Here is a 25,191-nt window from a genome sequence, read left to right as displayed (position 1 = left end):
GGCTAGATTAGGATAAATCAGAGAGCAAGTCAAGTCATGGTTAAATCAGGTCAAGTCAGGTCAAGTAAGATTAGCTTAGGCTAGCTCAAGTCAGGTCAGGTAAGGTCAAGTCAGGTCCCTTTAAAGATGAAACGAATGAAACATAGGATGACAGAGCAGCTAGACTGCGAAGCAGATCCAGAGAACATCCCAAATACTGAGGAACCAAATAAGACTGGGAAGCGATACCAAGGACGGTAGCTGCGATCAGAAGCAAAAAAGAAGAGCCAGAAGGAAAAGTGCAACATCTGCTCGGAAAAGGGGTCTAGTCGGTAAAAGTCGGACACTACCAGGATTTCCTCTACAAAAAAGGTTGAGTCTCTTGAAGTAATGCGGAAGCGGTCCCAGGGAGAAAGAAAAACGCAGAGGGATTTTTAGTTGGTAGATCCACCCCCGATTATTTTCTGGCGGGAATCTAACAGTACCTGGGATAACTTTCCAGGGGCCTACGAAGTTTTTCCCCTCCGAATGATTCACTGACCTGAAGACGACGATGGTCGAAATTGTAAACACCTTCCAAGAGAGAAGTGAGGTAAGAGCAAGAATGATGACTTGGTAGCAAGACATATGAAGAAAGGAGAAGAGAGCCAGCTGGACAAGGAAACTGATTCCAGACATTGTACCCTGGGTGTATACAAAGTACGAAGAGATGATCTATTGACTGCCAGCTTCGGCTCTTACTTGGCCAGGATAAGAAGCCATGGTGGAAGAACATTGCTGAATCCGATGAAATCATGTTCTGGCCTGAGTTGACCTGAATTTAGGTTCCGAGGTAGTGCATTCGCTAAAAGGGTTAAATCAGTTATTATCTAAGAAGAGGTCAGCCCAGGTCAGGTATTGGGATTTTCCTGAGTAATCGGAGAATACTTCACATTAGTCCAGTTTTGTAAAATATTGTATACGAGTTAAGGATAAGGGCGAAGAAGAACTAGGAAGAGAGGTGAATGAGAACCTGGAGAAGATAAGAAGGAAAGGGAGACAGTCGAAAAAGAAGCGGAGAGAAAAATGAAAGCAGAGGAAATCATCGAAACGATGATCCAATCTAAAGAAAATAGCGACAGAATCAGTCAGTACACCGAAGAACTGATAAAAAAGATAAGAAAAACGAGACAATAAAGTAGGAGGATAGGAGAAATGGGTGAGAGGGTACATAGGACATTGACGAGTAGTTCCTGACAATATAAAGGATGGGAAAAAAAAGTTCAGGCTATCGAAGAATGACATCGATGGTCTAAACTTCGAAAATGGATTTGAGTCATTCCCTGGCGCCCATCTGGACGCGGTAGTGAACCCGAAAGGGAAAAACTCTATTATACTGAGAAGATATTCAAAATTCCTACCACCTTGTGCATACATATAAGTAAGCTCGTAATGTTGTTATCAGTACTTGCTAAAATAAAACTGATTTTGGAAATGATACGCCCTCTAAGAAAAAAAAGGGTGGGTGGGCGGAGCTAGTATTTGCCAAGATAAGACTGATTTCGCAAATGACATACACTCTAAAAAAAGAGAGGGCGGGTGGGCGGGGCTAAGATAAAACTGATTTTGGCAGATGACCAACCCTCTAAGAAAATAAAAGGCGGGTGGGCGGGGCTAGTACCTGCTAAAACATAAGAGCGAATTTGGCAAATGAGATCTCTCTAAGAATACAGAAGCGCCAAATATCTTTTATTAACAATGTAAATCTTCTCGGGGGTCCCAACTGTCCTTTTTTTTAATATAAAACCTTCTCGGGGACCCCAAATGCGTTTAATTATGAATGTGAAACCTTCTCGACGGTCCCAATTCTCGAAATTAGAATGTAAAATTTTCTCGAGGACCCCAGATGCATTTATTTATTAATGTGAAACCTTCTCGCGGGTTCCAATTGTCGGTTTTAAAAATGTAAAACCTTCTCGGAGGCCCCAACTGTTTTTTTTTTTTAATGTAAAACCTTCTCGAGGACCCCAGATGCATTTATTTATGAGTATGAAATCTTCTCGTGGGTCCCAACTGTCTAATAAAAATGTAAAACATTCTCGGGGGTCTCAATTGTCGTTTTTAAAAATGTAAAACCTCTACGGGAGCGCCAAATGTTTTTTTTTTTTTTAGAATGTAAAACCTTCTCGGGGACCCCAAATGCAATTATTTATGAATGTGAAACCTTCTTGAGGGTCCCAATTGTCGGTTTGAAAAATGTAAAACCTTCTCGGGGGCCCCAAATGTATTTACTTAAGAATGTAAAACCTTCTCGGAAGCGCCAAATATCTTTTATTAACAATGTAAATCTTCTCGGGGATCCCAACTGTCCTTTTTTTTAATATAAAACCTTCTCGGGGACCCCAAATGCGTTTAATTATGAATGTGAAACCTTCTCGACGGTCCCAATTCTCGAAATTAGAATGTAAAATCTTCTCGAGGACCCTAGATGCATTTATTTATGAATGTGAAACCTTCTCGAGGGTCCCAATTGTCGGTTTTAAAAATGTAAAACCTTCTCGGAGGCCCCAACTGTTTTTTTTTTAATGTAAAACCTTCTCGAGGACCCCAGATGCATTTATTTATGAGTATGAAACCTTCTCGTGGGTCTCAATTGTCGGTTTTAAAAATGTAAAACGTTCTCGGGAGCGCCAAATGTTTTTTTTAGCAATGTGAAACCTTCTCGGGGGTCCCACCTGTCTTTTTTAAAAATGTAAAACCTTCTCGGGGACCCAAATGCATTTATTTTTATTTATGAATGTGAAACCTTCTCGTGGGTCCCAATTTTCGGTTTTAAAAATGTAAAACCTTCTCGGGGGTCCCAACTGTTTTTTTTTATGTGAAACCTTCTCGGCGATCCCAATTGTCTTTTCTAAAGATGTAAAACCTTCTCGGGGGTCCCAATTGTCGTTTTTAAAAATGTAAATCCTTCTCGGGGGCGCCTAATGTCTTTTATTAACAATGTAAAACCTTCTCGGGGGTTCCAACTGTCTTTTTTAAAATGTAAAACCTTCACGGGGGTCCCAACTGTTTTTTTTTTTAATGTAAAACCTTCTCGGGACCCCAAATGCGTTTATCTATGAATGTGAATCCTTCTCAACGGTCCCAATTCTCGTTTTTAAAAATGTAAAACCTTCTCGAGGACCCCAGATGTATTTATTTATGAGTATGAAACCTTCTCGTGGGTCCCAATTGTCGTTTTTAAAAATGTAAAGCCTTCTCGGGAGCGCCAAATGTTTTTTTTAGAATGTAAAATCTTCTCGAGGACCCCAGATGCATTTATTTATGGATGTGAAACCTTCTCGTGGGCCCCAACTGTCGGTTTTAAAAATGTAAAACGTTTTCGGGAGCGCCAAATGTTTTTTTTTTTAACAATGTGAAACCTTCTCGGGGGTCACACCTGTCTTTTTTTTAAATGTAAAACCTTCTCGGGGACCCAAATGCATTTATTTATGAGTGTGAAACCTTCTCGTGGGTCCCAATTGTCGGTTTTAAAAATGTAAAACCTTCTCGGGGGTCCCAACTGTTTTTTTTTATGTGAAACCTTCTCGGCGATCCCAATTGTCTTTTCTAAAAATGTAAAACCTTCTCGGGGGTCCCAATTGTCGTTTTTAAAAATGTAAAACCTTCTCGGGGACGCCTAATGTCTTTTATTAACAATGTAAAACCTTCTCGGGTGTCCCAACTGTCTTTTTTAAAAATGTAAAACCTTCTCGGGGGTCCCAACTGTCTTTTTTAAAAATGTAAAACCTTCACGTGGGTCCCAACTGTTTTTTTTTTAATGTAAAACCTTCTCGGGACCCCAAATGCGTTTATTTATGAATGTGAATCCTTCTCGACGGTCCCAATTCTCGTTTTTAAAAATGTAAAACCTTCTCGAAGACCCCAGATGCATTTATTTATGAGTCTGAAACCTTTTCGTGGGTCCCAATTGTCGTTTTTAAAAATGTAAAGCCTTCTCGGGAGCGCCAAATGTTTTTTTTTAGAATGTAAAATCTTCTCGAGGACCCCAGATGCATTTAGTTATGAATGTGAAACCTTCTCGAGGGTCCCAATTGTCGGTTTTAAAAATGTAAAACCTTCTCGGGGACCCCAACTGTTTTTTTTTTTAATGTGAAACCTTCTCGGCGATCCCAACTGTCTTTTCTAAAAATGTAAATCCTTCTCGGGGGTCCCAACTGTTTTTTTTTTATGTAAAACCTTCTCAGAGGCACCAAATGTCTTTTTCTAATAAAGCGAAATCTTCTCGGGTGTCCCAACTACCTTTTTAAAAATATAAACCCTTCTCGGGGGCCCCAAATGTATTTATTTAACCATATGAAACCTTCTCGGGGGCCCCAACTGTCTTTTTTTTAATGTAAAACCTTCTCGGAGGTCCCGATTGTCGTAAAATCTTCTCGGGGGTGCCAAATGTCTTTTTTTAAAAATATTAAATCTTCTCGTTATCACGAAAAAGTAAAATTCGGCAAAATCAAATTTTATAATTTTTCAGAGAAGCTGTATTTTTTGTTGGATTGTACTTCAAAATCGAGAGAAGTTCTATCGAAATAATTTTAGACTATTTTTTGGTCTATTGAACATGTGTGTAGATTTTTATTAAACAGAAAATCTTTGAAACTACCGAATTGATAGTTATCAAATTTTGTATGGTTGTTAGGAATATCGTGTAGATGATATAAAGCTGACCAAAATTTGTCTAACCATCCCCAGCAACAATTTGATGACGTCACCTCACGTCAATTTTGCTTGGAAAACGTCATTTCAATTGTATAAAACAACACACTTTTGTACTTGGCGTTTATGAAATCTAAGTAGGTATCCAAATTTTCGAAAAAAGTCCAATTATATGACATTTCATGCCATAATAAAAGCAACAAAAGCATAATAGGCCCGTTGGAATTTTCATAAAATAAATAAAAATTCTGCAAAAACAAATTTTATTATTTTTCAAAAAATCCATTTTTACGGTCTTTTATCTTTTAAACGTAGAAAAAAATCCAAAATATTGAAACCGTTATTTTGAGATTAAGGAAAAATTTTTAATTATTTTGTAAGAAAAGTATGTCTTGCCCCAGTATTATTCCAAAATTGTCAGATTTTCGTAACTCCAAAATTTCCATGGTCCAGTAAAACGAGGGGTATCTTTTAAATCCAAAACAATAACCAAGTCATGCGATTTATTTTTAAAGTAATGACGTTGGCATTGCAGCTATTTGGCACTTTATTGACAGTTATCTACCGTAAATGTCAAACTGATTTACACGAACAAAGAACGCGTTGTTGTTGCCAACACAATTTTTTAATATAATTTGAAATGTTACTAGACGACTTGTATATTAGCTAGGTTTCACTATTAGTTTGAATTTTATAAAGAATAATATAATAAAAAGTGGTAAAAACACCACCAGATTTTCTTAGGCAATCGAGTATAACATTCTAAAATGAAAAAAAAAAACAAGTATACTTAGCTTAATAAAAGCCAACTATGAAGCAACACGTTTTCGTCGTTTTAAAAGTAAGCAAACTTTGTAATTTTATTAAACACATAAGTATAATGTTTTAGTCACTCAGTCCATTTGGAAGGCGAAATGCCATTTAAAACAAAAAACACACTTTAGTCAACGTACTGCAGCCGAGACAACAACACCACAGTAACAAGTATTGCTCAAACCGGCTTTAAATACAAAACTCGACGGAATAAACCGAGATGAAAATTAAAACTGCCGAATCCAATACCATGACACTGTTTAATCAAAAAATTAATTGTATTTAAAAGGCAATCAATTTTGTAAATTAAATTAATAAAAAAAAATTAAACACTGATTTAAATAGCTTGTAGGCATTGACTGTGGGAGTACTTATTATAAACGTTATTTAATACAGAAAAAAAAAATTCAATTCTTAATTTATTGCCAGCTGAACAAAAAACAAAATGAATAAACCGAAATAAGAAAAGATTGAAGTCTTTAAATAAACAACGTAGCAAAAACGCTTGTACTTTTCAGGGTTAAGAGATTATTTTGCGATGTCTGTAATACTGATTTCGGCAAATCCAGGCAGACACACACAAAAAAACGCAAAACCTCCGAAATTCCGGCGAATCCATTACACTTTTGAAGCGGAATTAGTTTATTGAGCTCGGTCAACCGGAAATGTAATTTGTATCGTCATATTGTTTGTTCCTCGATTTAGATTATCCAAAAAACTCCCCCTATAAAAATCGAAAATCAACTTCGCTCCCAGCGACATTTCCGTTTAAAAATGATGCCCTCCTTTTACAAAGTAATCATCTTACGTCTATTTAAACCCATCTATAATAAATTTTCTCGTTATATTCCAGCCGCTAAAAACGCCAAATAAATAAACAACCCGCCACAAAATCAACACGAACAATCCCGCCGTATCTAGCAATTAACCAGTAAATAAATTATTGTTGACCGACGTTCCGACATTATTAGACAATCAAATTGACACTGTTCGAATCAAAACAACCATCAATTTATGTATGAGGTGCAAACAGCGTTTTGTATTCGAAACGAATTACTGGTAAATTTTTAAAAACCGCAGATCGATAAACAAAACCCGGCGAATCGATACCGGCCTAAATTAGTAAAGAAAAGCGCTTAATTTCCTCGTAACGACACTTTCTGGAAAAAACGATGACGGCGATTACCATAATGACTAACCGCCCGAATTTTCCTATTGATTGAGAAAACACGCTTAAAAATTCATGCGGATTCGATCTCTGCAATTAAAATCCGCCGCACATATTTATAGGACTTTGGGGGCAACGACGTTAATAAACATTTGCAAATATTGATGAGTTCTGTAATGAACACGTAAAGGCCCGAATTATTTATTGATGCGTTCGTTTTGTTGACAAAGAGGTAATTTAATTAAATGCTGGCTCTAGCTCGTCAAAGTGTCCACGTAAATATGATAAATGGAATAATGGGGACGTGGTGCAGGGTAACAAGTGGTAATTTGGCGGACTGCTGGAAACTCCGGGTAATTAGAATAATTATAATTATTATTAAATGAATTCCGAGTTCTTACTACTTCGTTAATTTTCGATTGATGGTGCTTTGATGGAGCGGCTTGATGAATTTTTTAGTCCGTGGAAATGAATGCCGGATTGTGTGCTATATTTATTTCGCGCGACGAGGTTGATCGACAAATGGAAACGGGGTTGATTTCGAATAGTAAAGGATTGTTCTATCGAGTAAAACATAATTTGGAATCGAGTCATCTTGGAAAGGTGATTAAACCACACAGTTATTAACAAACTTGACTCTAGGGTTTTTAATACCTAAAAAATTATAGGAATCTCAGAAATCCAAAAACTCTCTGTAAAATCGCATCTTGAAAATTTCTGAAACCCTGAAGCTTTTAGTTACTTTGGAAACCACAGAATTTCTATAATACGATGACTTTCATAAGAAATAGAAATAAAAAATTGGTATTTCTGAGATTTCTTTGAATCTAAAGAATCTTAAAAAAATTAGGGACTCACAGATTTATTTAAGAGCGTATTTCTGAAAGTTCTCCATTATATATTTGTAATTACTTTAAGACCTTAATACTCTTCAAGATATTCAAGATCATCAAGAAGCTTCAATATCTTCACTATCTTCACAATTCAGTTACTACTCTTAATATTTTTTAGTCTTATCGTTACAAGTACTAACCCCACCCACCCACCTTCTATTTTTTCACAGGTATGCCACTTGCCACAATCAGTCTTGTGGTAACAAGTACTAGCCCCGCCCACCCACCCCTTCTCACTTTGGCGATTAATTTTATTTCTGTATAAGATCAACCTTTCAATAAAATTAATCACCGAAATGGAGGCGGGTGGGTGGGCGGGCTTAGTTATTTTTTCAGTTTCTGTTTTAGAATGTTCCGATTTTTCTTTCACTTCTTAGATTTATCGATTTGTCAATGTTTCAATTTCCCGATTTTTCAAGTTTTCGTTTTTTCAGTTATCCGATTTTTTTTTTGTTTCCTGTTTTTTTGTTTCTCTTTTAAAATTTTTGATGGTTCGATTTTCGATTTTTCAATTTCCTAATTTTTTTATTTTTAAATATCTAGATTTATAGATTTTTGATTTTTCAACTTTTCGATTTTTCAATGATTTCATTTTTTTATTTTTCAATTTTGCAATTTCACACTTCTGTAGAGTGGAAGTGAGTACTGATCGAAATTAGGCCGTAAAAAGCGCTAATCGTGATTTTTTGTTGTATTATTTGTTATAAAATGTATTTCTTATTTCAGAAGAAAAATAAATAAGAGAACGGGTGGGTGGGCGGGGATAAATTTAACTTTTTCCTAGAGAGTCTTTTATAGGCAAGCAATAGCCCCGCCCACTCTCACCCATTTCATTCCAGTTACTACTCTTAATATTGTTTAGTATTATCGTTACAAGTACTAGCACCACCCGCCCAACCTCTATTTTTTCACAGGTATGCCACTTGCCAAAATCAGTCTTGGGGTAACAAGTACTAGCCCCGCCCACCCACCCCCTTCTCATTTAAGCGACTAATTTTATTTCTGCATAAGATCAACCTTTCAATCAAAATTAACCACCGAAATGGAGGCGGGTCGGTGGGCGGGCTTAGTTATTTTTTCAGTTTCTGTTTTCGAATGTTCCAATTTTTCTTTCAATTCTTAGATTTATCGATTTGTCAATGTATCAATTTTCCGATTTTTCTTTTTTTTCTGTTACCTGTTTTTTTTTGTTTCTCTTTTAAAATTTTTGATGGTTCGATTTTCGATTTGTCAATTTCCTAATTTTCATGTTTTTAAATATCCAGATTCATAGATTTTTGATTTTCAACTTTTCGATTTTTCAATGATTTAGTTTTTTTTATTTTTCAATTTTGCAATTTCACACTTCTGTAGAGTGGGAGTGAGTACTGATCGAAATTAGGCCGTAAAAAGCGCTAATCGTGATTTTTTTGTTGTATTATTTGTTATAAAATGTATTTCTTATTTCAGAAGAAAAATAAATAAGAGAACGGGCGGGTGGGCGGGGATAAATTTAACTTTTTCCTAGAGAGTCTTTTATAGGCAAGCAATAGCCCCGCCCACTCTCACCCATTTCATTCCAGTTACTACTCTTAATATTGTTTAGTCTTATCGTTACAAGTACTAGCCCCACCCACCCACCCTCTATTTTCTCACAGGTATGCCACTTGCCACAATCAGTCTTGTGGTAACAAGTACTAGCCCCGCCCACCCACCCCCTTCTCATTTTAGCGACTAATTTTATTTCTGTATAAAATCAACCTTTCAATCAAAATTAACCACCGAAATGGAGGCGGGTCGGTGGGCGGGCTTAGTTATTTTTTCAGTTTCTGTTTTCGAATGTTCCAATTTTTCTTTCAATTCTTAGATTTATCGATTTGTCAATGTATCAATTTTCCGATTTTTCTTTTTTTTCTGTTACCTGTTTTTTTTTTTGGTTCTCTTTTAAAATTTTTGATGGTTCGATTTTCGATTTGTCAATTTCCTAATTTTCATGTTTTTAAATATCCAGATTCATAGATTTTTGATTTTCAACTTTTCGATTTTTCAATGATTTAGTTTTTTTTATTTTTCAATTTTGCAATTTCACACTTTTGTAGATTGGGAGTGAGTACTGATCGAAATTAGGCCGTAAAAAGCGCTAATCGTGATTTTCTTGTTGTATTATTTGTTATAAAATGTATTTCTTATTTCAGAAGAAAAATAAATAAGAGAACGGGCGGGTGGGCGGGGATAAATTTAACTTTTTCCTAGAGAGTCTTTTATAGGCAAGCAATAGCCCCGCCCACTCTCACCCATTTCATTCCAGTTACTACTCTTAATATTGTTTAGTCTTATCGTTACAAGTACTAGCCCCACCCACCCACCCTCTATTTTCTCACAGGTATGCCACTTGCCACAATCAGTCTTGTGGTAACAAGTACTAGCCCCGCCCACCCACCCCCTTCTCATTTTAGCGACTAATTTTATTTCTGTATAAAATCAACCTTTCAATCAAAATTAACCACCGAAATGGAGGCGGGTCGGTGGGCGGGCTTAGTTATTTTTTCAGTTTCTGTTTTCGAATGTTCCAATTTTTCTTTCAATTCTTAGATTTATCGATTTGTCAATGTATCAATTTTCCGATTTTTCTTTTTTTTCTGTTACCTGTTTTTTTTTTTGGTTCTCTTTTAAAATTTTTGATGGTTCGATTTTCGATTTGTCAATTTCCTAATTTTCATGTTTTTAAATATCCAGATTCATAGATTTTTGATTTTCAACTTTTCGATTTTTCAATGATTTAGTTTTTTTTATTTTTCAATTTTGCAATTTCACACTTTTGTAGATTGGGAGTGAGTACTGATCGAAATTAGGCCGTAAAAAGCGCTAATCGTGATTTTCTTGTTGTATTATTTGTTATAAAATGTATTTCTTATTTCAGAAGAAAAATAAATAAGAGAACGGGCGGGTGGGCGGGGATAAATTTAACTTTTTCCTAGAGAGTCTTTTATAGGCAAGCAATAGCCCCGCCCACTCTCACCCATTTCATTCCAGTTACTACTCTTAATATTGTTTAGTCTTATCGTTACAAGTACTAGCCCCACCCACCCACCCTCTATTTTCTCACAGGTATGCCACTTGCCACAATCAGTCTTGTGGTAACAAGTACTAGCCCCGCCCACCCACCCCCTTCTCATTTTAGCGACTAATTTTATTTCTGTATAAAATCAACCTTTCAATCAAAATTAACCACCGAAATGGAGGCGGGTCGGTGGGCGGGCTTAGTTATTTTTTCAGTTTCTGTTTTCGAATGTTCCAATTTTTCTTTCAATTCTTAGATTTATCGATTTGTCAATGTATCAATTTTCCGATTTTTCTTTTTTTTCTGTTACCTGTTTTTTTTTTGGTTCTCTTTTAAAATTTTTGATGGTTCGATTTTCGATTTGTCAATTTCCTAATTTTCATGTTTTTAAATATCCAGATTCATAGATTTTTGATTTTCAACTTTTATTTTTCAATGATTTAATTTTTTTTATTTTTCAATTTTGCAATTTCACACTTCTGTAGAGTGGGAGTGAGTACTGATCGAAATTAGGCCGTAAAAAGCGCTAATCGTGATTTTTTTGTTGTATTATTTGTTATAAAATGTATTTCTTATTTCAAACGAAAAATAAATAAGAGAACGGGTGGGTGGGCGGGAATTAATTTAACTTTTTCCTAGAGAGTCTTTTATAGGCAAGCAATAGCCCCGCCCACTCTCACCCATTTCATTCCAGTTACTACTCTTAATATTGTTTAGTCTTATCGTTACAAGTACTAGCCCCACCCACCCACCCTCTATTTTTTCACAGGAATGCCACTTGCCAAAATCAGTCTTGTGGTAACAAGTACTAGCCCCCCCCCCCCACCCCCTTCTCATTTTAGCGACTAATTTTATTTCTGTATAAGATCAACCTTTCAATAAAATTAATAACCGAAATGGAGGCGGGTGGGTGGGCGGGCTTAGTTATTTTTTCAGTTTCTGTTTTAGAATCTTCCGATTTTTCTTTCAATTCTTAGATTTATCGATTTGTCAATGTTTCAATTTCCCGATTTTTCAAGTTGTCTTTTTTTCAGTTATCCGATTTTTCTTTTTTTCTGTTAACTGTTTTTTTTTTGTTTCTCTTTTAAAATTTTTGATGGTTCGATTTTCGATTTTTCAATTTCCTAATTTTTATATTTTTAAATATCTATATTCATAGATTTTTGATTTTTCAACTTTTCGATTTTTCAATGATTTAGTTTTTTTATTTTTCAATTTTTCCATATTTTGAATGTTCGATTTTTCAAGTTTTCGTTTTTTCAGTTATCCGATTTTTCTTTTTTTTTCTGTTACCTGTTTTTTTTTGTTTCTCTTTTAAAATGTTTGATGGTTCGATTTTCGATTTTTCAATTTCCTAATTTTTATATTTTTAAATATCTAGATTCATAGATTTTTGATTTTCAACTTTTCGATTTTTCAATGATTTATTTTTTTTTATTTTTCAATTTTGCAATTTCACACTTCTGTAGAGTGGGAGTGAGTACTGATCGAAATTAGGCCGTAAAAAGCGCTAATCGTGATTTTTTTGTTGTATTATTTGTTATAAAATGTATTTCTTATTTCAGAAGAAAAATAAATAAGAGAACGGGTAGGTGGGCGGGGATAAATTTAACTTTTTCCTAGAGAGTCTTTTATAGGCAAGCAATAGCCCCGCCCACCCTCACCCATTTCATTCCAGTTACTACTCGTAACATTGTTTAGTCTTATCGTTACAAGTACTAGCCCCACCCACCCACCCTCTATTTTTTCACGGGTATCCCACTTGCCAAAATCAGTCTTGTGGTAAGAAGTACTAGCCCCGCCCACCCACCCCCTTCTCATTTTAGCGACTAATTTTTTTTCTGTATAAGATCAACCTTTCAATAAAATTAATCACCGACATGGAGGCGGGTGGGTGGGCGGGCTTAGTTATTTTTTCAGTTTCTGTTTTAGAATGTTCCGATTTTTCTTTCAATTCTTAGATTTATCGATTTGTCAATGTTTCAATTTCCCGATTTTTCAATTTTTCCATGTTTTGAATGTTCGATTTTTCAAGTTTTCGTTTTTTCAGTTATCCGATTTTTCTTTTATTTCTGTTACCTGTTTTTTTTTGTTTCTCTTTTAAAATTTTTGATGGTTCGATTTTCGATTTTTCAATTTCCTAATTTTTATATTTTTAAATATCTAGATTCATAGAATTTTGAATTTTCAACTTTTCGAATTTTCAATGATTTAATTTTTTTTATTTTTCAATTTTACGATTTCACACTTTTGTAGAGTGGGAGTGAGTACTGATCGAAATTAGACCGTAAAAAAGCGCTAATCGGGATTTTTTTGTTGTATTATTTGTTATAAAATGTATTTCTTATTTCAGAAGAAAAATAAATAAGAGAACGGGTGGGTGGGCGGGGATAAATTTAACTTTTTCCTAGAGAGTCTTTTATAGGCAAGCAATAGCCGCGCCCACTCTCACCCATTTCATTCCAGTTAATATTGTTTAGTCTTATCCTTACAAGTAATGAAGAAGAAAATGAAAGTTGAAAAAGAGCATAATAAACAATTAAATAACTGGGAACATCTTTCATCAATTAAACAGACACGAACGTTTATGGGATTATGGAAACCCATAACAAGGAGGCGGAGAAGCTTAATACCTCTCTCTGCTGGGTATGGCAAATGATATTATACCAGATGTTGCAATAAAATAATTGTTGAAATTCAAATAAGAATAAAAATAGATGAAATTCAATAGAGATGAACAAAGTATTCGACGAGAATAAAGAGGCAATTAAAAACCTACAAGAGCAAATGGAACAAAAAGAAGGACAATGGAAAAAATAAACAGCTTAAATGAACAAAAATATCGAGGATCTAGAAGAAAAAAATGGAAACACAGGAAAACCAGCTGGAAGGCAAAGAAAAATTGGGTAAGACGGAAAGAAAAAGAAGAGATGAGATATCGATGTTTGAAAAGCTAAAAATTTTTGTAAACACTGTATATTAAAATTTGATTCAGTTCATACCATAACAAAGCGCTTCCACAAAATATTGTAACGCAAATTTTAAAAATAACACTATTGCGATTTTTTCAGAACCCTTCTATTGCCAAGAAATTTCAAAAAAATTGATGTAGTGTTGTGGTGACCGAATTTGAATCAAATTTTCGCGCTGAAATTAATTAACAGCGGTGGAAAATCACATTTGAATAATTTGAATTTAAAAAAAAAAATTCAAACAAAAAATCGTTAAACATAGGCAACCATGTGTTAAATTAGAAAAAAAATTATTGCGGCTTTCTTATCGAAAAAAGTGCTAATTTTCGACCGACGCTGCACGTGCTGTAAATTTGTTTTATTTTTAGCAAATTCATTGATCAGGTTAAGATTTTAATCGTCAACTGGTGCTAACACAATTTAACACTTACTAGGAGATTTCATGAAATTCACTTAGTCAGGAAAACACCCTTCTTGATTCTTCACACAAGATTGCTAATAGTTAATGAACGGCAGTTACTTTAACAAAATTCATAATTTCGTGAACTGGCGGAGGGTTAAAATAATTTATTCCCTTAGGCAGTTATCGTCGTTATCATCATTACATCACCGAGGCATTTCCTCGCAACGCTAAAATTGACATTACCGAAACGCTTTTTCCTCGCAGCGATGGCTGGATTTTTTTTTGTGTTTATTTATTATGTGTTTTGTTGGGGTAACCAGTTCACGATTAACTCTTAAAGTTAATTATTTTGAGTAACCAATCACTTGGATCAAGACATGGTTTAACATAATATAAATTCTTTGTTTTGAATCGTTGATAAAATTTGGCAAATATTAATCTCATGTAAATTATGTTAGCTTTGCAATTCTTCACCTCATACATAATCTTTGCTAGTTTTTTTATGTACATATTTTGTTGATGAATGTTTCCATCATATAAATTATCTGATGAACAATTTTAACCTCAAACAAAAATTATTTGTTGTTTAAAATTTAGCAAGATTGTATGGCGAATTTAAATGTTGTTCATTGCTCTTTTTGAAACTTTATCACTTGTTTAGTTGTCGTTAACATCAGAGTCATAGAAAATGGAAATCAGGTAAATAACACCGAAATACGTGACAGAAGCGGAGTGCGCGGTTCCTAGTCGAGCTGGTTTCAGTACTTAGCCGGTACCCAACTGCGAGTTTGCGACCGTACCGGGCTGCACGTACGACTTGTCCGTAATAGAGTAGTTTTGCGGTAGGCTTGCGACAGATAGAATCACCGTCGCGGGGGAGAACAGCCACGACCGGTAGCCCCAAACTCCGCTTGCGCTATGCGTATTTTTGTTGTCCTCTTGTTGACTGCCATAATTTTAAATTTGCCGCCACACGACTGTATAACTTGTGTATTTGCATCCACTTTGCAGAGTTTGATTTGTTTTTATTAAATGTGTGATATTCAAATATTTGCAATCCCGTTTTTCCAGCCCCCACAAGCCATAAATTCCGTCCCCCTCAACAAACACGTTTCCACACAACATAATACACCTTCCCCCAAATCCTCCAAATCTGCGAAAAACAAATCCACTTTTTCCTAAGTCATAAATAATTTTATAAGGTTTTGGCACGAAGCGAACGCAAACCTGCAATCAATCACTTAATATCGATATTTGCGCTAGTCCGGGATTACAAGGTGGTTGATGTCTTGATGTCGCCAGTTTGTATGCAAATACAGCCTTGTGCGCTCCCGATAAAGCCACCGACGATGTTATTACAGGTTTCTGCAGAGTCGTGTCATTGTTAGCGCCTAATTTGATACCTCAATCGCATTACGGAGGCGACTTCTGAAAACGGAGAGGTTAATTAAAGCGACTTTTCAGAGTTTGTTTCAGGGTGAAGCTTCATTAAATTGGGTGTGTACAGTCGTTTACCGAACAGATGGAGTGGTCACTCGATGATAATAATAATAATTCGATTCATCGTCGTCTTCAAAGGACGATTAATTTGTTAGTAATTAAAACAATGGTCGGCCACAATTTTCAATCAGGGCATTGAATGCTGTGACCATAACGGCGTAAATAAAGCAAGTCATCCACACAATGCATGCGGCAACAAAACCCTTTAATAGTCAGTTTCCAAACAAATTAACATTTAAACGTCACTTCTGGTAACTTCCCATGGCAAATAAATTGATTAAATCAAAACAAACACGAACAGTACATTAATCTCACAAAAGGAAATGAGTTCGATTCGATGAACCGTGGAAAAATCGAAAAAATAAAAAATTCATTCCGACTCCGGGATGAGTAAACTCTAGAATATTGTGACTGTGTATCCGCTAAAATCTGTCACTTCTGTTCTATGTAAAACAACCTAGAAATTTTGCTACGTTTGTTCAAAATTATTATTTTTAAGGAGTGACAATTTCGATAGCAACGCTTTTCATAGCTGGATCAGCCCCGTAGCTACGGGGGGGCAAGAGGGGGCTGCGCCCCCCCTAGCAGTTGTGGTTGCCCCCCCTGGAAGACTTATACATTATAAATTTCAAATTAGTAATAAAATTTCAATATAACGCCGATTGCCGAAGCATATTAACTGGCCCCACCCGCCCCCCCTTTATTTTCTTACAGGGTATATTATTTGGCAATATCACCCTACCGTTGATGTTGACCGTATAAAAAAATGAACATGTCACATTTTATTCCATAGCCTACTATGTACTTGAGAAAAGTCAAAAATATTATATGGATTTTCTAAAAATTGAGCTTTTATTGAAATGGACAAAAAATCGACAAAAAATTCTGAGATGTAGATCTCGATGAGCTTAATCAAAAAACATAAGGTCTTGATGGTCCCAGACCAAGATTTTTCAAAAATTCGGTTTCAAAGTCGACATTTCAAAATTTCTCAAAAATTACATTTCTTTTGGCGGCTCTGGAAAAATTGTACGAATTTTCGAAAAAATAAAACCAAAAAAAAAAAACATTTGGAGATCGAAATCAATAAAAAGATTCCTTCTGCTAGTTTTCGAAAATGCGTGGGAAAAGTAAAATTTTTTTTATAATTTTCAAAAATTGAACTTTTGTTGAAATTGGCTAAAAATCTACAAAAAATTCTGAGATGTAGATCTCGACGAGTTTAGTCAAAAAAAAAGTCTTGCTGGTCCCAGACGAAGATTTTCCGAAATATTCGGTTTCCAAGTCGACTTTTTAAAATTTCTCAAAAATTATACTCCTATTTCTTTTGACGATTCTAGAAAAATTTTACAAATTTTCGATCAAATAAAACCAAAAACAACATCTGAAGATTGAAATAAATAAATGAATGACTTTTGGTAATTTGTGGAAATGCTCAAGAAAAGTCAAAATTTATTTAGTTTTCAAAAATTGAGCTTTTGTTAGAGTTGACAAAAAATTCTGAAATATAGATCTCGATGAGCTTAATCGAAAAACATGTTCATGCTCCCGGAACAAAATTTACGAAATATTGGGTTTCTAGCTAAAATTTCTAAAAAATCTCAAAAGTTACTTTAAAAAAAGCTATTTCTTTATGCGATTGTGGAAAAATTCGACGAAATATCAAAAAAATATAACCAAAAATAACATCTGGAGATCGCAATCAATAAAGAGATCCCTTTTGCTAATTTTCGAAGATGCTTGGGAAAAGTCAAAAAATGTATATGGATTTTCAAAAATTGAGCTTTTGTTGAAATTAACAAAAAATCAACAAAAAATTCCGAGATGTAGATCTCGATGAGCTTAATCCAAAAACATAAGGTCTTGATGGTCCCAGACCAAGATTTTCAAAAAATTCGGTTTCAAAGTCGACATTTCAAAATTTCTCAAAAATTACATTTCTTTTGGCGGCTCTGGAAAAATTGTACAAATTTCGAGAAAATAAAACCAAAAACAACATCTGGAGATCGAAATCGATAAAGAGATCCCTTTTGCTAATTTTCGAAAACGCTTGGGAAAAGTCAAAAACATTTTATGGATTTTCAAAAATTTAGCTTTTGTTGAAGTTGACTAAAAATCCACAAAAAAATCTGAAATGTTGATCTCGACGAGCTCAATCAAAAAACACAAGGTCTAGATGGTCCCAGATCAAGATTTTCGAAACATTCGGTTTCAAAGTTCAAAAATTACATTTCGTTTGGCGATTGCTGAAACATTTTCCGACTTTTCAACCAAATAAAACCAAAAACAACATCTGGAGATCGAAATCAATAAAGGAATCCCTTTCGGTAATTTTTGAAAGTGCCTGGGAAAAGTCAAAAATTTTATATGGGTTTTCAAAAATTGAACTTTCGTAAAAGTTGACAAAAAATTCTGAAATATAGATTTGGACGAACTTAAAAAAATATGACAGGTTCATGGTTCCGTATCAAAATTTTCGAAATACTCGGTTTCGAGCTCGAATTTTCAAAATTTCTCAAAAATTACCATATTTCTTTTGGCGATTGTGGAAAAATTGCACGCATTTTTGAAAAAACAACCAAAAACAACATCTGGAGATCGAAATCAATAAAGGAATCCCTTTTGGTAATCTCGAACGTGATTTAAAAAAGTCAAAAATTTGATACAGGTTCTCAAAAATTGCCATATTTCTTCCGTCGATTCTGGAAAAATTGTAAGAATTTTCAAAAAAATTTAATCCAAAACAATTTTTGGAAATCGAGATGAACAAAGGAATCTCTTTTGATAATTTTTGAAAATGCTTGGGAAAAGTCAAAAATTTTATATGGGTTTTCAAAAATTGAACTTTCGTAAAAGTTGACAAAAAATTCTGAAATATAGATTTGGACGAACTTAAAAAAACATGACAGGTTCATGCTTCCGTATCAAAATTTTCGAAATGCTCGGTTTCGAGCTCGAATTTTCAAAATTTCTCAAAAATTACCATATTTCTTTTGGCGATTGTGGAAAAATTGCACGCATTTTTGAAAAAACAACCAAAAACAACATCTGGAGATCGAAATCAATAAAGGAATCCCTTTTGGTAATCTCGAACGTAATTTAAAAAAGTCAAAAATTTGATACAGGTTCTCAAAAATTGCCATATTTCTTCCGTCGATTCTGGAAAAATTGTAAGAATTTTCAAAAAAATTGAATCCAAAACAATTTTTGGAAATTGAGATGAACAAAGGAATCTCTTTTGATAATTTTTGAAAATGCTTGGGAAAAGTCAAAAATTTTATATGGGTTTTCAAAAATTAAACTTTCGTAAAAGTTGACAAAAAATTCTGAAATATAGATTTCGACGAGCTTAAAAAAACATGACAGGTTCAAGGTTCCGGATCAAAATTTTCGAAATACTCGGTTTAGAGCTGGAATTTTCAAAATTTCTCAAAAATTACCATATTTCTTTTGGCGATTATGGAAAAATTGTACGAATTTTCGAAAAAACAACCAAAAACAACATCTGGAGATCGAAATCAATAAAGGAATCCCTTTTGGTAATCTCGAACGTGCTTGAAAAAAGTAAAAAAATTTATACAGGTTCTCAAAAATTGCCATATTTCTTCCGTCGATTCTGGAAAAAATGTAAGAATTTTCAAAAAAATTGAATCCAAAACGATTTTTGGAAATCGAGATGAACAAAGGAAACAAATTTGGTAATTTTCGAAAATGCTTAGGAAAAGTCAAAAATTTTATATGGGTTTCCAAAAATTGAGCTTTTGTTAAAGTTGACAAAAAATTCTGAAATACAGATCTCGACGAGTTTAAAAAAAACATGACGAGTTCATGATTCCGTACCAAAATTTTCGAAATATTTGGTTTCAAAGTCGGATTTTTAAAATATGTACTAAACATGCAAAAAAATAAACTCAAACAAATTGGATGTTACCTATATGGCCACTACACAAATTTTTGGATCCAGTACAGCTGTTTGTGAATCTACATTCTCTGTTTTAACCAGCATTTTAACCAAGTACCGTACTAATTTTTTGGACTTCGACAGGTTTTTACGAAAATTTAGAGTAAAAAATCGACGTTTCCAATTATTTTAATATTCTTTCAAATATAAAAACTCAGAAAAAATAAAGTAGTTATCTGAGTGTATTATTAAAATATAAATATTTACATGAAGCCCCCTCTGTCGACAAACTTGCCCCCCCCCCCCTGAATAAGTTTTCTAGCTACGGGGCTGAGCTGGATTACGAATAAATCTATTATATATGCTATTTAAACTACTTTAATTCTTATTTGATATGGTGGCCTGTGGGCAGACATACAATGACATTTTTCAATCAAATAATTATGTTTTTGCTTTGTAAATTTCACCACATTACTCGCTCCTGATATCACCAATCGATACGGTGTAACTGAAGATTAATTTGTGCATCATTGATTTATTGTATGACAAAATGACAACTGACAACCGTGCAATTGTGGTCGTACTTCTACATCTTAACGTTATTTCTTCTACAGATAGTTTAGTTTATACAAAACCACACTTAAAAATAATTTCTTGAATAACGGCTTTCCGATAAAATTTGAAAATTAACTGGGAGATAAGATTGCACACAATAATGAAAAAAAATTGGAGATGCTGCATTTGGCAGCAATTTCTGAAAGCATTGTATTCAAATTAAAAAAAATCTGGTTCGTTTGACACAGTTTCATAGTAAACGGAATTAAGAAGCTAGAAATAATCCACCTCATCTCGGTCTGACGAAGTCGCGCTTACGGCTCCCGAAATCCCGCTCTCCCGTAAGAAAAGGTCCCGGCCTCTGGCATCTGACACCTCGGAAACAATTATTTTAATGTTATTGTCGTCGAAATTAGAGGCGGCGAAGTTAATCAACTGCGGCTAAAGTCGGATTAAGAGTATAATCAAATATCAATTAACACAGTTAGGTTGAAAAGGGCCCGGAGTCATTACGGCAGCGGCGTCGCGACGCTTCGCATTGTGTCGCCCGCCATATTCAAATTTAATTTATTATTCCATTATTTTTAAGTCGGCGCCTTAATTTATTTAGTGCGAGACCAAAGTTTCTCATTTAAGTTTTAATTGTTTGATTTTGATCCGGTAATTTTTCGGACGCTTCCGGTAATGGATTTGCGAATTCCTTTCAGCCTCGGAAAGGAGAAGCCATAATTAAAGGGTTCAATTATTCAGAAAAAACGGCGTTCCGTGTGCCGAGGAGTTTTTAAAATAATGCAATCAGGGCGGGCACAAAGAGCATACGTGATGGAGGAATGTCGAGTGCGAACGTACGATCTCGCGAATTTCGCAGGCGCCGGTATGAATTTGGAATAGGGTTGGAGGGAGGATTTCGAGTACATCGGGCGAAAACAATTTGCGGGGAATTTGTTTAAACTGCAGGTTTGCAACAGGGAAGAATTTTAAAGAGTTTGCGGCTTCCTGGTGCAAACAGTAAAAGAAGAAAAATCACGAAATGGTTGCAAAATAACAAAAATAGAAAGATTAATTTTCTTTATGGATGTGATAACGAGATTAAAACGTTTACCGTACACTTAGGAGAAATATGTGTGCACGAAAATGCAATGAGATAACGTTATCGTTAATGTGGACGCTAACTAAGCCGAATTTACACACAAGTGGCAATTAGGTTCATTACCTGTAATGCTACTAATTAACGCGATATTTTATATGTTATGCAATATGTTCTCCGATATCTTTCCACCAAATGTGTCACTCAAACAATTCCCAAGCAACAACTACGAGAACTAGAAACAATTACATTGTTGCTTTTGGTCGATAAATCGAACCCACACTGAATATAATTCGTGTAAACCCACCTCAAATAGTTGCAAGAGTTGCCATCAAAGTCACCTATTTATAACACGAGACTTCCAACATAACAATGCACTTAATAAATAATGCATATCTCCGGAACCCAACGAATGACAATAAAACAGATACAAAACAACTAAGTGATTCTTTGACAATGTCAAAATGAAACAAACTTTAGTGCATTTTTATGAATATTTTAAAATTTTTGCTGCATTTTTCGTGGTAATTGGTGAAAATCTTAATTATAATACTGTTGGTTATTGGCAGTATGACGGTAAATAAGTAGCGACCTTTTCAAGTAATGCGGACGGGTTTTTTTTTTAAGTGAATTTCATGAAGTCTCCTAGCAAGTGTCTGTTAAATTGTGTTAGCACCAGTTGACGATTAAAATCCTAACCTGATCGGTGAATTTACAAATAACAAAACAAATTTACAGCACGTGCAGCGTCGGTCGAAAATTAGAACTTTTTCCGATTAGAAAGCCTCAAGAATTGTTTTTTCTAATTTAACAGCGTCCTTTAATTTCTCCCTTTTATTCTTGTTCTATTCATATTATATCTCTAAGTTTGATTTTATTTTCTTCTGTTTACATAAGGTTTTTTGAAACATTCCTCTGTCTCATAATTTTCTCCCTTTGTGCACATTATTGTACTATCAACAGCTTTTTGAATCGTTGTTTTTCTACATTATACTCATTCTTGTTCTTTCTCTTTAATTTTCGATTAAAATGTTTGCCAAAAATCTTCTTTATTCACGTTTTAACTTTTACTTTGCTTCAAGCTGGAAGTTCCTTTCAGCGATTTTTATTTAATCTTTCGTTTTCTTTGACTTTTTTTCAAATACATTCTTCACCCATTCTGAAAAAGTTATATGGTTTAGTTTGTCTTTTCTTAATTTGTTGTCCTCTCATTCTATCTTGTTCTCGTCCACTTTTCATCGTCTTTCTTTTAATCTCTCCCTTTCGTTCTTGTTCTTTTTTTGAAGACGTTAGCACTGGGATTTATAAATTTACTGTTGACGTGTCATTTATAAATTCTGTTCCCAAGTTTGATGTTCAACTTTTGTAGTATTTAAAGGGGTTGTAGAAGAAAAGTGGAGGATTTAAGTAGATTATTATAAAAATTTACCATTTTTGACATGTCTTAAGTTTCTTGTTGTCGAAATAAGTCTGCACATACTAAGAAAAACAGGCAAAATATAGACCCGCCCACCCGCCCTATTTCAATTGTGATGATTTTTTTTTATTCGTTGTGAGCCAAGGAGGCGGAGCTTAATTGCAAAATCCTTATTTCTCCACGAGTGAGTATCGTGTTCTTCAAAGCATATTGTGTACTTATATTAAGAAAAATAAAACCAAAGATTGGGCCCCACCCATTCCAGCCCCGATTTCAATTCTCAATTGTGATGAATTTTTCATTCGTTGTCAGACCGAGGGGCGGGGCTTAATTGCAAGATCCATACATATTTACAAGAATTTACCATTTTAAACATGTTTTAAGTTACTTGTTCTGAAAAGACGACTACGTATATTACGAAAAAATGTAAAATATAAGAAAACTTAATTGTGATGATTTTTTTTAATTGCCGAGAGCCAAAGGAGCGGAATTTAAATGCAAAATTCTTATTATTTGTCTACAAGAAATTACCATGTGGGACATTTTTTGAGTATGTTAATCAAAGAATACTGTATACAGTATATCTCCGGATTGAGTTCACAAGACAAAAAAAAACTAAATTTTCTATTTTACAAAAAAATGAAATAGGAATAACATTTTTTGCTTAATTCAAAACGAATAAATCTGCAATTAAAACTTCAATATTCCTGGTCTGTACTCGTAAATTTATTTTTTTCATATTTCGTTACTTTTAGTTTTTTTAATTTTAAGGACACAACCTGATAATACTGTATATTAAGAAAAAATTAAAGCCAAAGATTAAGCCCCATCCATACCTTGTCTGATTTAAATACTAATGAAGTTCTAATTCGTTAGCAGACATAGGGGCCGAGCCTAATTGCAAAATAAAAAATTCATCACAATTGAGATGGGGTGGGTGGGCGGGGATTATATTTTTCCTCTTTTGTGAATGTACATAGTATTCTTTGTACAACACAATACTCAAACATACTTTTTTAATTTCTTGTAAAGAACTAAGCATTTCGTAGCCAAGTTCCGTCCCCTTGGTTCACGGCGAATAATAAAAAATTATCACAATTGAGATGAGGTGGGTGGGCGGGGCATATTTTTTGTTTTTCTTAATATAAGTACTTTTTTTTCCCTACAAGAAACATACAACATATTTGAAGTTATATGCTTCAGTTTATCTTTTTCAATCTGTTCTCCTTTCATTATATCTTGTTCTCGTCCCCTTTTCACCTTCTTTCTTTTAATTTCTCCCCTTCATTCTTGTTCTATTCATATTATATTTCTAAGTTTGATTTTATTTTCTTCTGTTTACATAAGGTATTTTTTAAACACTCCTTTGTCCCATCATTTTCTCCCTTTGTGCACGTTATTCAACTTTTAACAGCTTTTTGAGTAGTTGTTTTTCTACATTTTACTCATTCTTGTTCTTTCTCTTTAATGTTCTATTAAAATGTTTGCCAAAAATCTTCTTTATTCACGTTTTAACTTTTACTTGCCTGAAGCTGGAGTTCCTTTCAGCGATTTTTATTTAATCTTTCGGTTTCTTTGACTTTTTTCAAATAAATTCTTCAACAATTTGAAATATTTTCCTCGATTTGTAAGTTATATGGTTTAGTTTGTCTTTCCTTATGTTGTTGTCCTCTCATTCTATCTTGTTCTCGTCCCCTTTTCCTCTTCTTTCTTTTAATTTCTCCCTTTCATTCTTGTTCTTTTTTTGGAGACGTTAGCACTGGGATTTATAACGTTACTGTTGACGTCATTTATAAATTCTGTTCCCAAGTTTAATGTTCAACTTTTGTAGTATTTAAAGGGGTTGTAGAAGAAAAGTGGAGGATTTAAGTAGATTATTATAAAAATTTACCATTTTAGACATGTCTTAAGTTTCTTGTTGTCGAAATAAGTCTGCACATACTAAGAAAAACAGGCAAAATATAGCCCCGCCACCCGCCCTATTTCAATTGTGATGATTTTTTTTATTTGTTGGGAGCCAAGGAAGCGGAGCTTAATTGCAAAATCCTTATTTCTCCACGAGAAATTAAAAACATGTTTTTGAGTATCGTGTTGTTCAAAGCATATTGTGTACTTATATTAAGAAAAATAAAGCCAAAGATTAGGCCCCACCCATACCAGCCCCAATCTCAATTCTCAATTGTGATGAATTTTTCATGTCATTTTGTAAAATAGAAAATACAGGTTTTTTTCCTCTTGTGAACTCAATCCGGGGACATACTGTATATTAAGAAAAAAATTAAAGCCTTAGATTTTCCGCTTTTGTTTTAAAATGTGTAGACTTCTTTTCACAACATGAAACTTAAAACATGTTTAAAATGGAAAATTTGTGTAAGGAAATATCGATTTTGCAATTAGGCTCCGCCCCATAACTGCAAATACCATATTTCCTTGCAAAAACCATTTTAACCATGTTTTAAGTTTCTGTTTATGAAAAGATGGTTATGTATATTAAGAAAAAAAAGGCAAAATATAAGCCCCCCCACCCGCTCCATCTCAATTCTGATGAATTTTTTCATTCGTCGTAAGCCGAGGGGCGGAGCTTAATTCAAAATCCTTATTTTTCTAGGAGAAATTACCATGCGAAATATGTTCTTAAGTAATCGTGTTATACGTACAAAGAAAACTAAGTGTATTAATTAAAAAGAAATCCAAAAGAGAAGCCCCACCCATCCGTCTCGATCTCAGTCGTGATGAATTTTTCATTCGTTGTCAGACCGGTGGGCGGGGCT

The 25,191-nt window shown here is 34.2% G+C and overlaps 1 protein-coding gene across 3 annotated transcripts in view; it reads right to left on the bottom strand.

Moving 5' to 3' along the window:
• LOC135132665 (extracellular serine/threonine protein CG31145) overlaps nucleotides 1–25,191 on the bottom strand; it is a 431,251-nt gene that overhangs the window by 178,488 nt on the left and 227,572 nt on the right. The gene's annotated exons all lie outside the window — the stretch shown is intronic.

Source organism: Zophobas morio, unplaced genomic scaffold (assembly GCF_036711695.1).
Source record: "Zophobas morio isolate AGI-343-1 ecotype UQ-CSIRO unplaced genomic scaffold, CSIRO_AGI_Zmor_V1 ptg000021l, whole genome shotgun sequence".
In the NCBI taxonomy this organism is placed as follows: Eukaryota; Metazoa; Arthropoda; class Insecta; order Coleoptera; family Tenebrionidae; genus Zophobas; species Zophobas morio.
Note: the sequence above shows the minus strand (reverse complement) of the source record. Positions and strands in the feature narration are given on the sequence as shown.